Raw genomic sequence first — 14,843 nt, 5'->3', positions numbered from 1 at the left:
AAATAAAAGAGCGATTAGTCACAAAAGGTCAGTACTGGAAAACCATACCAAATAACACAAAAGATTTTTATTGGTAAGATAAAATTATATGTATATTGTACCATATTGTGAACCGAAAAATAACTAACTATTCTTAGATTATAATGTTTTTACAAAAATACTTTCTATGTGATGAAGCAATTGACAACTTGGTGAAAATTGCACGGCAGAAGAAGGTTGTTGAGAGATATAAAGGCTCATGTGTGAAATCAGAAAGGGAAATACAAAAAATCTCGCTACACCAGATTCTATTTTAAATAAGTGATAGAAAGTTTGGAACACTTCTGTAATACCCGGCTAGACCCCGGCATCGAAATTTCTACCTTCCGATGGAATCTCCGTTGGAATCCGGAATTTCTCGGATGTCGGAGCCTTCTAAAAGGGTAAAATAAAGGTTTTCTAAAATGTTTTAATGTTTTTATGATTTTTATCAAGAAAGAAAATTGAGTTTTGAAAGAAAATGTTTTGGAGGAGCAACCCAGGTTCAGCCGCCAAACATGGTGGAGTTGCGGAGGCACTTTTGGCCCCCGAAGGTGGTCTAGTCAGCCACCTATAAAAGGCCCTCTGTCTGAAAATGGGCGAGTTTTCTCTCTCCATTTTCGGGCAAGGTGAGTCTCTGCCACCCCCTTGATGATCTTGTGCTTTCTCCTCAAATCCTTCAAGTTTTTTATGATTTTTTACTTTGTTTTGAAGATTTTTCAGCTAGGATCAAAGTTTTGAAGCTTGGAGACCCCCGGAGATCGTTCCTCCATATCTCCAAGTTTGGGATCGCATCTCCTCTCGATCATCAAGAGGTAAGTGTAGATCCTCATCTTCTCTTATGTTTTAAGTAAGTTTTGAGGGGTTTTAAGGGTGTTTAATACATGTTTAGAGTAGATGTAAAATGTTAGGGTTTATGTACCCTTTATGCTTAAAATGATGATATTTTGATGTTTGTTGGGGTTTAGGCTAGTTTTATGCCTCTATATGCTTGAATAAGTGTTTATGCATATTTTAGAATAGTTGAATGCATGTTGGAAAGTTTTGGGTGGTTGGATGAGTGAGGCGGAATCGGGTTCTGCCCTTCGGGAGGACCCAGGTTCGGCCGCCAAACCTGCCTGTGGAGGCAGTTTTGGCCACCTAAGCTCACCCCCGAAAGTTGGACTTTTGGCTCTGGAGGAGAGTTTTGGCCGCCGAACCTACCCCGAAAGTGCCTGAGTTTCGGCTCTGGAAGGACTTTCGGCCACCGAACCTGCCGCCGAAAGTGCCTGACTTTCGGCTCTGCAGGGACCTTCGGCTGCCGAACCTGCCGCCGAAAGTCCTCTGCCCAGCCTTCCTTTGCCTGTTTTCTATGCATGTTTATGATGTTTTAGGGGGTTTTGGGGTAGATGTTTAGAGTCATGTTAGAGTATATTTGGTCCCTCATTTAAGTCCACCTGTGTAGGATCGGACCTGAGGAATCGAGGTGATCAGCAGTGAGGTAGCTGCTACAGAGTTAGTTCAGAGTCAGCCAGAGGTGAGTGGAACTAAACTAATCTTTTATTTCGAGAAATCAAATGTTTTGAGCATGTTCATGCATCACGATATGTAATAGGTTGTTTGCATTAGAATTCACGAATATGACACATTGCATTATTCATTGTGGGTGTGGATGGACAACAGGACGACCCATTAGCCCTCTAGATTTTATGTTATTTAATAGAAGCCCTGAGGAGCCCCACCGAGGGCCGGGCACAGAGTACAGGAAAGACCAGGTGAGGCCTACACTACGCCCCTGGCATAGAGCTTATATATGTAATAGAAGTCCTGAGGAGCTCTTTCAAGGGCCGGGCACAGAGTAGAGGAATTTTTGGGTTAGTCCATCCATGATGTGAATTATTTGTGTTGTGATACATTCCATGAAAGCATATGTTTATTAAATGTTTTTACTGTTCTGCTCACTGGGCTTTTGTAGCTCACCCCTCTCCCCTAACCCCCAGGTTTGCAGGAGCACAGGTAGCTATGGGAAAGTCAGCACGTCCATTTTCGGTTTGAGGGGCTTTTATAGGTGGCCGGCTGAACCACCTTCGGCGGCCAAAGCTTCATGCAAAACTTCACCACTTTCGGCTGCCGAACTTGGGGTTCGGCGGCCGAAAGGAAGCCACCTTCGGAAGACACCTTCGGAAGCCTAAAGCACTCCCGAAACAGCCCTATGTTCGGCGGTCGAACCTGAGTTCTTCCTCCTTGGCATTTTCTTTCCAAAACTCATTTCTTTTCCATTTAAAACCATAAAATCATATGAAAACATTTTAGAAAACACATTTTACCCTTCTAGAAGACTCTGACATCTTCAGAATTCCAGATTCCAATGGAGATTCTGCCGGAAGGTAGAGATTCCGATGCCGGAATGTAGCCAGGTATTACACTATCATTAGTCTCACTCGTTATTTTAACCGTAGACTTAAACAGAGAAATTCCTCACCATGCAAATTGATCCATTGCCTGAACCTTTAAGAAATTAGCTTTGATGTAACTAGTCATTTTACGAGGACGAAAATGAGAAATATAATTAAAATTGTATGGTCTTCGTATTTAATTTTTTGAAATATATATTTATAAAGGAAAACATAATAGAAAATCTTAATACAATATGAATCTTAACAACTATTAATTAACAAATCAAACTTAAACTAATCAATCTATTTATCATTAATATTTGAATTGTTTTCTTGTTTGATTTGTTATTTTGAAACTAAGCATTGTTTTTTACAATAAATGATGCATATTTCCATATAGGAGAATATGGCGCTGGGAGGGTGAGGAGAAGTTGTGGGTGTTTGTTCTCTCCTTTTCCATGCATTGGCCATGAAAATTATGGCACCATTCAAGAGAAAAGTTATGAAAACTGTAAAATGTCTCCAGCAGCAGTGAATTTTTGTAATTCAAAAGTATATAGCTAGACAATCTCTGATTAGGCCTCAACATTTCTAGTGTGGGCTTCATTGTTTCCTATGCTCTAATGAGCCTTCACAACTAGTTAAACAATGCTTCATAAGGGCAAGTATAATTGTTAAGAGTTGAGTTTTTCTTAGAACATGGAGTTGGAAGCTACAATGTTTTTTTTGTCCTTGATTGTTGTTGTAATGTTTTTTATTTTGAGCTTGTAGTTGTTTAAAAGTTATGGAAGTCCTATTTCAAGGTTTAGCATTTAGTGTTAATTTTTGTAAAGCATACATACTGATTATACTTAAGTTGGTAGGGTTGTTGTTCATTATACTTGTAACACTATCCTTTGTTTTTGTATGAATTAAAAGCTAATGAAATAAAGATGTTATTGAAACTTTTCCAGCAAAGCTTTCTCTTTGTATCCTCTACATATCTGTTTCCAATTTCTCCCTTTCATTTTTAATCTATTTTCAAGAGTTTAATAGTAGTATCGGAGTATTCTTCTTTAAGGGATGTGAGTTGTATTTGTTAATCCTTCCATTCAAATGGCTTCAAATGTCACTTCGTCAGCTCCTCCAATGTTTACTGGGGAGAATTATAACTATTGGGCAGTAAGAATGGCAGCTTATTTGCTTGGCTATAATTTGTGGAGTGCAGTGAAAGAGGAGTAAAATTAAGCAAGATGCGGAAGGATCCATAAAGATATATTTCCAAGATTGATTGCTTTCAAAACCACTAAGAAGCTTGGGTTTACTTGAAAGAAGAATATGCAGGAAGTGCAAAGGTGAGAGGAGTAAAATTGTTGACACTCAAAAGAAAGTATGAGTTGTTGAAGATGTAGAATGGTGAAAGTGTTAAAGATTACTCTACAAGAGTGATGAATATGGTCAATCAAATCATATTACCTGGAGGAGACTTCAAGGATCAAAGAATTGTTTAGAAGATAACGATTAGTCTTCTTAAGAGATTTGAATCCAAACTCTCAGTGATTGAAGAGACTTGTGAATTAGAGAATTTGACATTTGCTGAGTTGATAAGCAAGCTACAAGCTTAGGAGCAAAGAGACTATATGGGAAATGAAGGGATTGTTTAGAATGCTATTCAAGCAAAAGGAAATTAAGCTGCATCAACATCAAGGAAGGGTGGTCAACCTCAGTTGTGAAGGGCAAGCAGCATAACTCAAAAGATTTCTCAAAGAAAGGAAAATTTCCTTCATGTAGTATATGCAATAAAGCTGACTATCTAGAGTATAAATGCTGGAAAAATATACAATGTAAAATTTGCAAGAGGACTGGTTTCATTGATAAAGCTACAAAAGGAAGAAGCAAACTGCTTAGCAAAGTTTTGGCAATCAATAACAACCCCAATCTATATTATAGCCCTATACTAACTTTGCTACGAATCAAGGGTAGCAAGAAAGTCATTTGTTCACGAAGACACAAAAGCTTCAAATGGATTATTATAACCATTGGTATATAGATAGTGGAAGTCATATAGTAAAGCACTAGAGTTTATTGTCCAGCATTGATACAAGCTGCAGAACAAAGGTTAAGCTTAGGAATGAAATGATTTTGGAAGCTCAAGGCAAAGGATTAGTTCCTATTTTCACAATATAAGGTACAAAAATTATTTTTGAAGTTCTCTTCATTCTTGAATTGGATCAGAATCTATAAGTGTTTCACAAATAGATAGTAAGGGATATTCAATCTTTTTAAACATAACCATTACTTTATTTATGATCCTATTAATGTTGAAGTAGTTAGAGTCGAGAAGTATGATAATATCTATATTTTATATTTGAAACACTTAAATCAAATAGCCTTGTTTGTGAAAACTGATGAAACCTGGTTATGGCATAAAAGATTTGGTCACTATTGCATTAATTCCTTGATGCATATGCAAAAGAATGTAAGGGTTATTCAGATGCCAACTATTATAGAGATAATAGAGTCTGTAATGCTTGTCAATAGGGAAAGATGCATAGAAAAGGTTTTTCTTTAGCTAATATTAAAAGGGCCACTGGAAACTTGAGTTTATTCACTCAAATGTTTATGGGCCTATGAGTGTTGTTTCTTTGAGCAGTAACAAATGCTTCATCTTGTTTATAGATGATTATACCAGAATGACATGGGTATATTTTTTGTCTAGCAAGGCTTGACAGAACGGTTGTCGAAACCGGTCAAAAATAACTTTTCTGGTTATCAACAATTTACAACTGCAGATAGTGATGAAAGGATCAAATCCACAGGGAATTGAGTACTTATCTATTTTTCCAAACAAGATCAAGAGAATCAACTGAAACTACAACTTAAAGTAAGCAGATCAAAAGTAAAAAAGGGAGATTTTGAGATTGATTTGACTAACAACTATTGAAAGCAATTAAAACAGCAAGTAATCAAAATAAAAGAGGAAATCAATATGAGAAAGATCTAGTTGAAGATATGGATCCACCTTGGTTGTTTGGATTGATCATTGAAACTTATATTCTCTTGATTGATTTAATAGATTAGTTATGGGGGTGGAAAACGCTTCTCATCACCAAGTCTCTCCTTATGATTAAATCAATTAGGGAACGTCCTCTAATCAATTACTAATTAACAAATTGCCAAGAAATGTCCTTGGGCCTTAGGCATCAAAACAATTGTCAATTGCATAAAGAATGAGAGAGATCCAATCCTAGCTACTCCAAACGCATAAAGATGATGCTAGATCATACAATTCCTTAGTTTTTACACCAAGTGTTCTTAGGTCAGAATATTTCCAACAATTACGGACTAACAAATATCCCAACCAACAATCAATTAACTTTGCAATCAAGAATCAAGTGGCCAATTTGATCAAAACAACAAAGCAATCTTAGAATTAAGCACACAATTGCATGAATATTGAACTAATCAAAGATAAACACTTCATGTTCAGATCTCACAATCCATAAAACAACCTTAGTTTCAACCTATCCTCAACTAGAATTAAGGGTTTCAGCCACTCATGGCTGAACCAAAATAGAAAATAGAAGAAGAGAAGAAGGAAGGAGGACTGGCGGCGGCAAAGGTGGAGGAGGAGCGGCGGCCGAACCTTGGAGGAGTGGTGGTGATTGAGTTCTTTAAATTTGTCACTTCTTGTCTTCATAAGGCCTTTAAATATGTCTTGAGAGGTTGCCTAGGGTTTCTTGGGTGTCCATGCATCTTTTAGAGGTTGCCCAAGGTGCCCTTGGTCTTATATGTGCCTTCTATGTGCATGTGTGAAGGCAAGAGAGGGGCTTTTTGGTCTTTTAATTGATGTCCAAGGTGTGTCTAAGAAGTCTTCTTCACATTATTCTTGCCACTCATGCACTAAAGAGGAAGGTGGAGTCTTCTTTTGAATTTTGAATGTGCATGGCATGAAGTGCAAGATTTGGTTTCTTGAATAAGGAAGAGGCAAGTTGGGAGGATTTTCGGCCGCCTAAGCTTAGTTTCAGAGGCTGGACTTTCGGCTCTGGAGCAGACTTTCGGCCGCCGAAGGTACTGCCGAAGATGGGTGACTTTTGGCTCTGGACAAGGCTTTTGGCCGCCGAAGGTGCTTCCAAAGGTGACTTTTCCAGATTTGGCACTTTTTGGCAGTTTTGAGAGCATTTTCTCTTGATTGTCTCTTTACACCTAATATCTGCAAAACATGATTAAAACTACAAAATTAGGTAGAAAAGGTGCAAATAAACATCAATAAGATCATGATAATATGGACTAAAATATGCTCTATCAAGGCTCAAGTGCTTTCTACTTTTAAAAAAATTTAAAGCTCATATGGAGAAGCAAAGTGGCTATGAAACTACTACCTTGATATTTGATAATAGTAAGTGAGTATGCTTCAGCAGTGTTCAAAAATTTCTATGATGATAATGGAAATCAACACCAATTTATAATGCGTTATTCTCTAAAGCAAAATGGTGTTTCGAAAAGAAGGAATAGGACCATAGAGATGGTTAAGTGCATGATGTCAGAGAAAAACTTGCTTAAGACTTTTTGGCTGAAGTAGTATATATTGCATTTATTTTCTCAATAAGATTCCTATTAGCTCAGTTGAAGGCATGACTCCAATTAAAGGTTGGAGTGGCTCAAAACCATCTTCTAGGCACTTACAGATCTCTAGTTCAGTATGCCACACTCATGTTCCTTTAGCTAAAAGAAGCAAGCTAGATGATAAAGTTGAGAAGGAATTTTTCTAAGGTATGCTACACAAGCAAAAAGCTTTAAAATTTATAATATGTTAGCCGACAAGGTGTGTGTGAGCAGGGATGTTAAGTTTGATGAACAAGCTTACTAGGATTGGGAGAAGAAGGAAGTAAAAGAGAAGCAAATTAATGAAGGCTTTTCTAGTTCTGTTCTTGCATCACTAAAGCAATGAAATGCAAGAAGATGTTGCCATAGATGATCCTATTGTTGATGCACCGGCCAAGAACACTAAGTCATTTGTTGAGGTCTATGAAAGATGCAACATGGTTGTTGTTGAACCAACAAACTTTGTTGAAGCTTTAAAGTATCAAGAGTGATAATTTGCAATGCGGGAGGAGTTTGATATGATTTGCAAGAATAATACATAGGAACTTTGACTCGCGGTTGTCGAAGCCGGTCAAAAATAACCTTTCCGGTTATCAACAATATTAATACTGTAGATAGTGGCAAAGGATCGTATCCACAGAGAATTGAAAACTTATCTATTTTTCTTAACAAGACCAAAGACTAATCTGAATGAGAAACTGAAAGCAAGCAATTGTAAGCAGAATGAAAATAAAGTGCAATAAAAGTAAAATGGGGGGGGTTTTGAGATTGATTTCATTAAGCACCTACTGAAAGCAATTAAATAAGCAGAATATGAAAATAAAAGGGAAATCAATATGAGAAAGGTCTAGTTGAAGAGTTGGATCCACTTCAGTTATTTGGATTGATCATTGAAACTTATATTCTTTATATTGATTCAGTAGATTAGTTATAAAGATGGAAAACGCTTCTCACCACTATGTCTCTCCTTAAGATTAAATCAATTAGAGAACGTCCTCTAATTAATTACTAATTAATAAATTGCCAAGGAACGTCCTTGGGCCTTAGGCATCAAAACAATTGTTAATTGCATGAAGTGATAAAGAGATCCAATCTTAGCTACTCAAGCGCATGAGATGTTGCTAGATCATACAATTTCTTAGTTGTTATACCAAGTATTCTTATGTTTGAACAATTTAAGTAATTATGGACTTAAAATTATCCAAACTAACAATTTACTACCTTGCAATCAATCAAGTGGCCAATTTGATCAAAACAACAAAGTAATAATAGATTCAAGCATCAAATTGTATGAATATTGAACAAACTAAAGACAAACAGTTTATGTTCAGATCTCACAATCCATTAAACAACTTTAGTTTCAACCAATCTTCAACTATAATAAAAGGTTTCAGCCACTCATGGCTGAACCAAAACCAAAAATAAAAGAAAAGAAGAAAGGTAGAAGAAGAAGGAGAGGTGGAGCATCGGCCTTGTGCAATGTGAGGCGTGAAGATGATGTTCAAGAGTGGAAAAAGTATTCTTCGGCTGGTCAAGAGCTTCTTAAATAGGATTAGAGGCTGACCTTGCTACCCTAGAGGTACTTGCTGCCCAAGTTGTGTCTGAAAAGGAAAGAATCACGTTGCAAATTGTTTAGAAGGAAAGAGGCGCGCGGCATGCACTATAGAAGGAAGGTGGCGCGTGCGAATGCTCTTTAGAGGGAAAGTGAGGCGCGCGCGGATCTCTAGAAAAGGAAAGATATCTGTCCAGTCTTTCCTTTTTAGGTGGAACCTTCATTTGAATTTTGAATGCTGAATGCAGAAGAGGCAAGTGTGTCTTCTTGAAATCTTGCTGCCTAAATAGGAAGATATGACTGCTACAGTGTGTGCACATCATTGAACAAGGAAAGAAAGATCTGCATTTTGAATTTCAAATAATCTTCTGACTGAGCTTTCCTTATTTGCTTTTGCTTCTGCACTTTTCTTATTAGAAAACTTTCCTTTTCTGAAAACTTTCCTTATTTGAAAACTTTCCTTTTTGGCACTTTCCATATTTAACACTTTTTGGCAGTTTTGAGAGCATTTTCTCCAGATTGTCTCTTTACACCTAATATCTGCAAAACATGATTAAAACCACAAAATTAGGCAGAAATGGTGCAAATAAACATTAAGAATATCATGATAAAGTGGACTAAAATATACTCTATCAAACTTACACCAAGGCACTTGGATAAGAATATGATAGGTCTAAAGTGGGGTTTATAGAATCAAGTTTAATTCCAATAGTTCAATTTTCAAGTAAAAGGCCAGACTTATAGTGAAGGATTATGCTAAACTTGCTATAGTAGACTTTGGTGTACATTTTCACCTGTTGTAAGACATAAAATAATAAGGTTCTTAGGAGTTCTCACAGCAAAGCAAGGTTGGAAGTTGTATCATTTTGATGTCAAATCAACCTTCTTGAATGAATTCCTACAAGAAGAAATTTATGTGGAGTAGCCACAACGATTTGAAGTTTTTGAAAATGGTGATAAAGTGTATAAGTTAATGAAAGCTTCGTATGGGCTTAAGTAGGCTCCTAGAGCTTGGTATGCTAGAATTAATTCACATCTGGTTGATATTGGTTTCAAAAGAGTGAAACAGAAGTAACTTTTTATGTCAAGCACTCTTGTAATAGTGTCTAGCTTGTTATATCAGTTTATGCAGATGATTTGCTTATTAAAGGATTAGATGCTAATATGGTACAACAATTGAAGAAGCTTATAATGGTAGAATTTGATATGTTTGACCTTGGGGAAATGACACATTTCCTAGGTATGAAATTCGAGCAACTTGATGATGCCATCTTTCTTTCTCAAATGAAGTATGCATGGGATGTGTTAAAGAAAATTAAAATGGAAAGATGCAAGTCAATTGCCATTCCTTTATTTGCAAATGAGAAGTCGTCAAAGGATGATGAAACTGATAGAGTATATGCAAGTTATTTAGGAGCTTGATTGGTAATCTTCTCTATTTAATAGTAACCAGGCATGATCTTATGTTCTCAACAAGTATGCTTTTAAGGTTTATATATGGTTCAAGTATGCTTTTAAGGTTTATATATGGTCCTAGCAAGAAACATCTTGGAGTAGCAAAGAGGATGTTGAGGTATCTTAAAGGGACTGCAAGCTTATTGTATTTGGTACTCAAAGGATGAAAATAGTGATTTGCAAGGCTATTCAGACAGTAATTAGGTAGGAAGCTTAGATAATTCTAAGAGCACTTTTGGTTTTGTCTTCTCATTTGGTTTGGGTGCATTTGCATGGAGTTTAAAGAAGCAAGAAGTTATGGCCTAATCAACTATAGAAGCCGAGTATATAGCAGCACCAACGACTAATACCCAACAATCCAGTATAATATAGGAGAAAAAAGCATATAAAAGTAAAGTTTCATTTCTTTCATGAAATTAAAATGGATAGCGAAATTCATCTCGTTTATTGCAACTCAAATGATCATATTGAAAATGGAAATTATTTTTTCAAAAACATTAAAAACCTAAAATAATGTATAGACGAAAAAAAATTATCCTTTTTTTTTCTTAAAGTTTACTAAAAAGTCAATTATTATTATTTTTAAATTTTGATAACCTTTATTCTACGTATTAGTAAATAAATGATAAAATTTTATTCATTAATCATAAATTTAATAAACTAATTCCAAATCTTAATTTTTTTTATTGATAAATCATTCCTTTAATTAATTTGAAATGCGAAATATACTTTATACTTAATTTATAAATATTATAATCCATAATATATATATATATATATATATATATACATATATATACATATATATAAGTAGAAAAAAGGAAAATAATGAAATTATGAGAATATATGTTATAAGATTTAATATTACAAACTATTTTGATTCAAAATAATATAAAAGAATATTATTAATTAAAATTAATTAATTTGACTCATTAGACGGATTTCTATTCACATTTAAAAATATTTTTGTTAAACAACACGGATGGATAGTTTGTGTAGATTTCCGGTAAATAAATTATCATTAAAAAAATGTTATATAATTTGGAATATATAAAAAAAAGAAAAATTTATTATTTAGTTTCTAAAAATTACTATTATTAATAAGTAAGTTCTTGCATTTTCAAAAACCTATTAAAACATTCTTATCTTTTATCTCCATCAATGAAATAATCCTTTTATCCAATTCTGTCTATTTCTACTATTAAAAATAGATCAAAACATCAAATTACCCCTTCTTGTTTTCCTTGTTCTTTTTCTTTGGTTCTTCTTCTTCTTTATTTGTAAAAAAATTGGATTTTAAAAATTGAGTTATTAAGGAATAAGAAGAAAAAATGGATTTTGAGAAAAAGAAATGGATTTTGAAAATTGGGTAATTGAGAAAAAAGAAAAAGAAGTAAAAAAAAATTGAGTTTTAAAAATTAGGTTATTGAGAAAGAAGAAGAAGTAAAAGAATTAGGCTTTAAAAATTGGGTTATCGAGGAAGAAGTAAAAAAATTAGGTTTTAAAAATTTAGTTATTGAGAAAGAAGAAGAAATTGGGTTATTGAGGAAGAAGAAAAAGAAGGGGGTTAGTAAAGGTAAAATTGAATTTTAAAAAATTTATCTCTCATTCTTCATCTATTTTTAATGGAATTTATTTCTCTTTTGTAACGACCCGAAAATCGGACCGCTATCGGCGCTAGGATCCAGGTCGACTTAAGGCCGCCGGGACCCGTAGCAAGCCTAACATGTGTAACGACCCGAAAATCGGACCGCTACCGGCGCTAGGATCCGGGTCGACTTAAGGCCGCCGGGACCCGTAGCAAGCCAAACATACATCCTGGAAACCTGTTTAATCTCATACATGATCAAGAAAATACATAAAAATTTAAAACCTTTCTTTCATACATCCAACTCAACCTGAACATACATTACATAACCATATACATGACCCCTCTGTGGGATCTCAACAATGCCCCAATGGCAAATACATCATGAGATGAGTTGGCTTACATCTGTATCATCAAATATCTAAGATCATGCATCAAAAGGGATTACAATACTCATAGGGTCAAGCACATCTATAACCTCAATATACCTCGTTACATACATACTGAAATCTCTTACATTACATCATAATACAATTGTCATGTCCACAGTCTAACTATTACATAAGCATACTTCAAAACTCTGGCTAACCTCCTGGTCTACCTTGTACCTGCGCATCTGGGGTTAGGGGAGAGGGGTGAGCTACAAAGCCCAGTGAGCAGAATAGTGAAAACATATATTTAAAAATCTCATGCCATTATGTAATGCAACACATCACAACAAATCACATCTCGGATGGTATTGTCACCAATAGTCCTCTACATAGTCCAAAGTGCCGGGACGTAGAATGGGTACAACCGGTCTTTCTCTTAACATAACATATCATAACATTCCAATGTGCCAGGGACGTAGAATGGGTACAACCTGGACTTCCTCTTAAATCGTGCCAGGGACGTAGAATGGGTACAACCTGGACTTCCATACCATATCATGCCATAACATCATCATGCCATATGAGGACTAAAGGATCATCCAATAACCAATCCACATCAACATCATAAATGCAATGCAACATATTCGTGAATACTAATGCAACAACCTACTATATCTCATGGCATTCATGATGCATGGATCATGCTCGAAATTCATATTTCAATTATTTTAAAGCTTAAAGTTTATTCCACTCACCTCTGGCTAGCTCTGATAAACTCTGTAGCAGCTGGCTCATTGCTGGGGTCCTCGGTTCCTCGGGTCCGAACCTACACAGGTGGACTCCAATGAGGGACCAAACATACATGAACATAACTCTAATATACTCCCCAAAAACCCCCTAAAACATCATGAAACAACTACATAAAAACATGCAAGAAATGGCTGAACATGGCACTTTCGGCGGCAGGTTCGGCGGCCGAAAGTCCCTCCAGAGCCGAAAGTCAGGCAGGTTCGGCGGCACCTTCGGCGGCCGAAACTCCCAGACAGAGGCGAAACTCATGCATGTTCGGCGGCACCTTCGGCGGCCGAAAGTGCCAGACAGAGACGAAAGTCTCTTTTCGGGGGCAACTTCGGCAGTCGAAAGGCCTGCCTCCTCAGCCATGTTCGGCGGCCGAAAGTGCCTTCGGCTGCCGAACCTGGTTTCTGCCAAAGGGCAGAAACTTGGCTCCTTTATGCACATTTGCCTCCTAACTCTTCCAACATGCATATAGCTCAACCAAATCATGCAAAAATACATACAATGGTTCCTAGGGGCCTCAAACTAACTTAAACCCCAACTACAACACACAAGAACAACACAAATCAACATACATTGCTCAAAAACACACATAAACCCATAACCCTATCAACAAGCCTAAACATGCATCTCTACCCATAAAAAAACTTGAAGCTTGATTAAAACTCATAACAAGGGTGGATCCGAGCTTACCTCTTGAAGAAACGAGAGGAAAGGCGATCCTAGCTTGGAGATGGAGAGATTGAGCTCTTTGAACCTCCAAGTACCCAAAACTTGCTCTTTACTCACAGATCTTCAAAACAGAAGTTAAAACCCGTGAAAAACATGGAAGATCTAAGGAAAACACTCAAGATTGAGGGAGGCGGAGACTCACCTTGGCCGACAATGGGGAAGAAAAAGCTCGCCCGTGCGGACCTAAGGGACCCTTTTATAGGTGGCTGGCCAGGCCACGTTCGGGGGCCGAATGTGCCTCCGCATGCATGCCATGTTCGGAGGCCGAACTTGAGGTTCGGCGGCCGAACCTGGACTGCCCTCACTCATGCTTTCGGGGGCCTAACGTGCCTCCAAAACGCATGCATGTTCGGCGGCCGAACTTGACTTTCGGCGGCCGAACCTGGGTTTTCCTCCAAAGACTTTTCATTCAAAAACTCATTAAATTTTCATACTTAAAACCGTGAAATACCTTAAAACATTTTAAGAAAACATGGTTTCTACCCTACTAGAGGCTTCCGACATCCGAGATTCCACCGGACGGTAGGAATTCCGATACCGGAGTCTAGCCGGGTATTACATTCTCCCCCCCTTAAGAACATTCGTCCCCGAATGTACCTCAACTAGCACACATAGCAAGGCATAAAACATAACATACATACTTAACACGTAAACACAAAGAGATCCAACCTTAAAAGAGATGAGGGTACTGCTGGAGCATAGACTCCCGTGTCTCCCAAGTGCATTCTTCCAAGTTGTGGTGGTTCCACAGGATTTTCACCATCGGGATTTCCTTATTTCTTAACTTTCTGATCCGGGTGTCTACGATCCGTACTGGCTGTTCAACATAGGTGAGATCCTCTTGGACCTCCACATTAGGCTCACTAAGAACCTTGCTCGGATCTGACACAAACTTCCTCAACATTGAAACATGGAAAACCGGATGGATTCTTTCCATTGAAGCAAGTAAATCCAGCTTGTACGACACATTCCCAATCTTTTGCAAGATTTCAAAGGGTCCGATGTATCGTGGGGCTAGTTTACCTTTCTTTCCGAAGCGAACCACTCCCTTCATAGGAGACACCTTGAGCAATACCAGATCCCCCTCCTGAAACTCTACCTGTCTTCTGCGGATGTCTGCATAGCTCTTCTGTCTGCTGGCAGCAGTCTTGATTCTCTCTCTGATTATGGGTACCACCCTGCTGGTGATCTCTACTAGCTCAGGCCCTGCTAAGGCCTTTTCTCCAACTTCTTCCCAGCAAACAGGTGATCTGCACTTCCTTCCGTACAAAGCTTCATATGGAGCCATCCCGATGCTAGCATGATGGCTGTTGTTGTAGACAAACTCCACCAAAGGTAGATGCTGCCTCCAAGAACCGCCAAAGTCCAGCACA

This window comes from Manihot esculenta, chromosome 5 (genome assembly GCF_001659605.2).
Source record: "Manihot esculenta cultivar AM560-2 chromosome 5, M.esculenta_v8, whole genome shotgun sequence".
Taxonomy (NCBI): Eukaryota; Viridiplantae; Streptophyta; class Magnoliopsida; order Malpighiales; family Euphorbiaceae; genus Manihot; species Manihot esculenta.
This window is presented reverse-complemented; position numbering follows the sequence as displayed.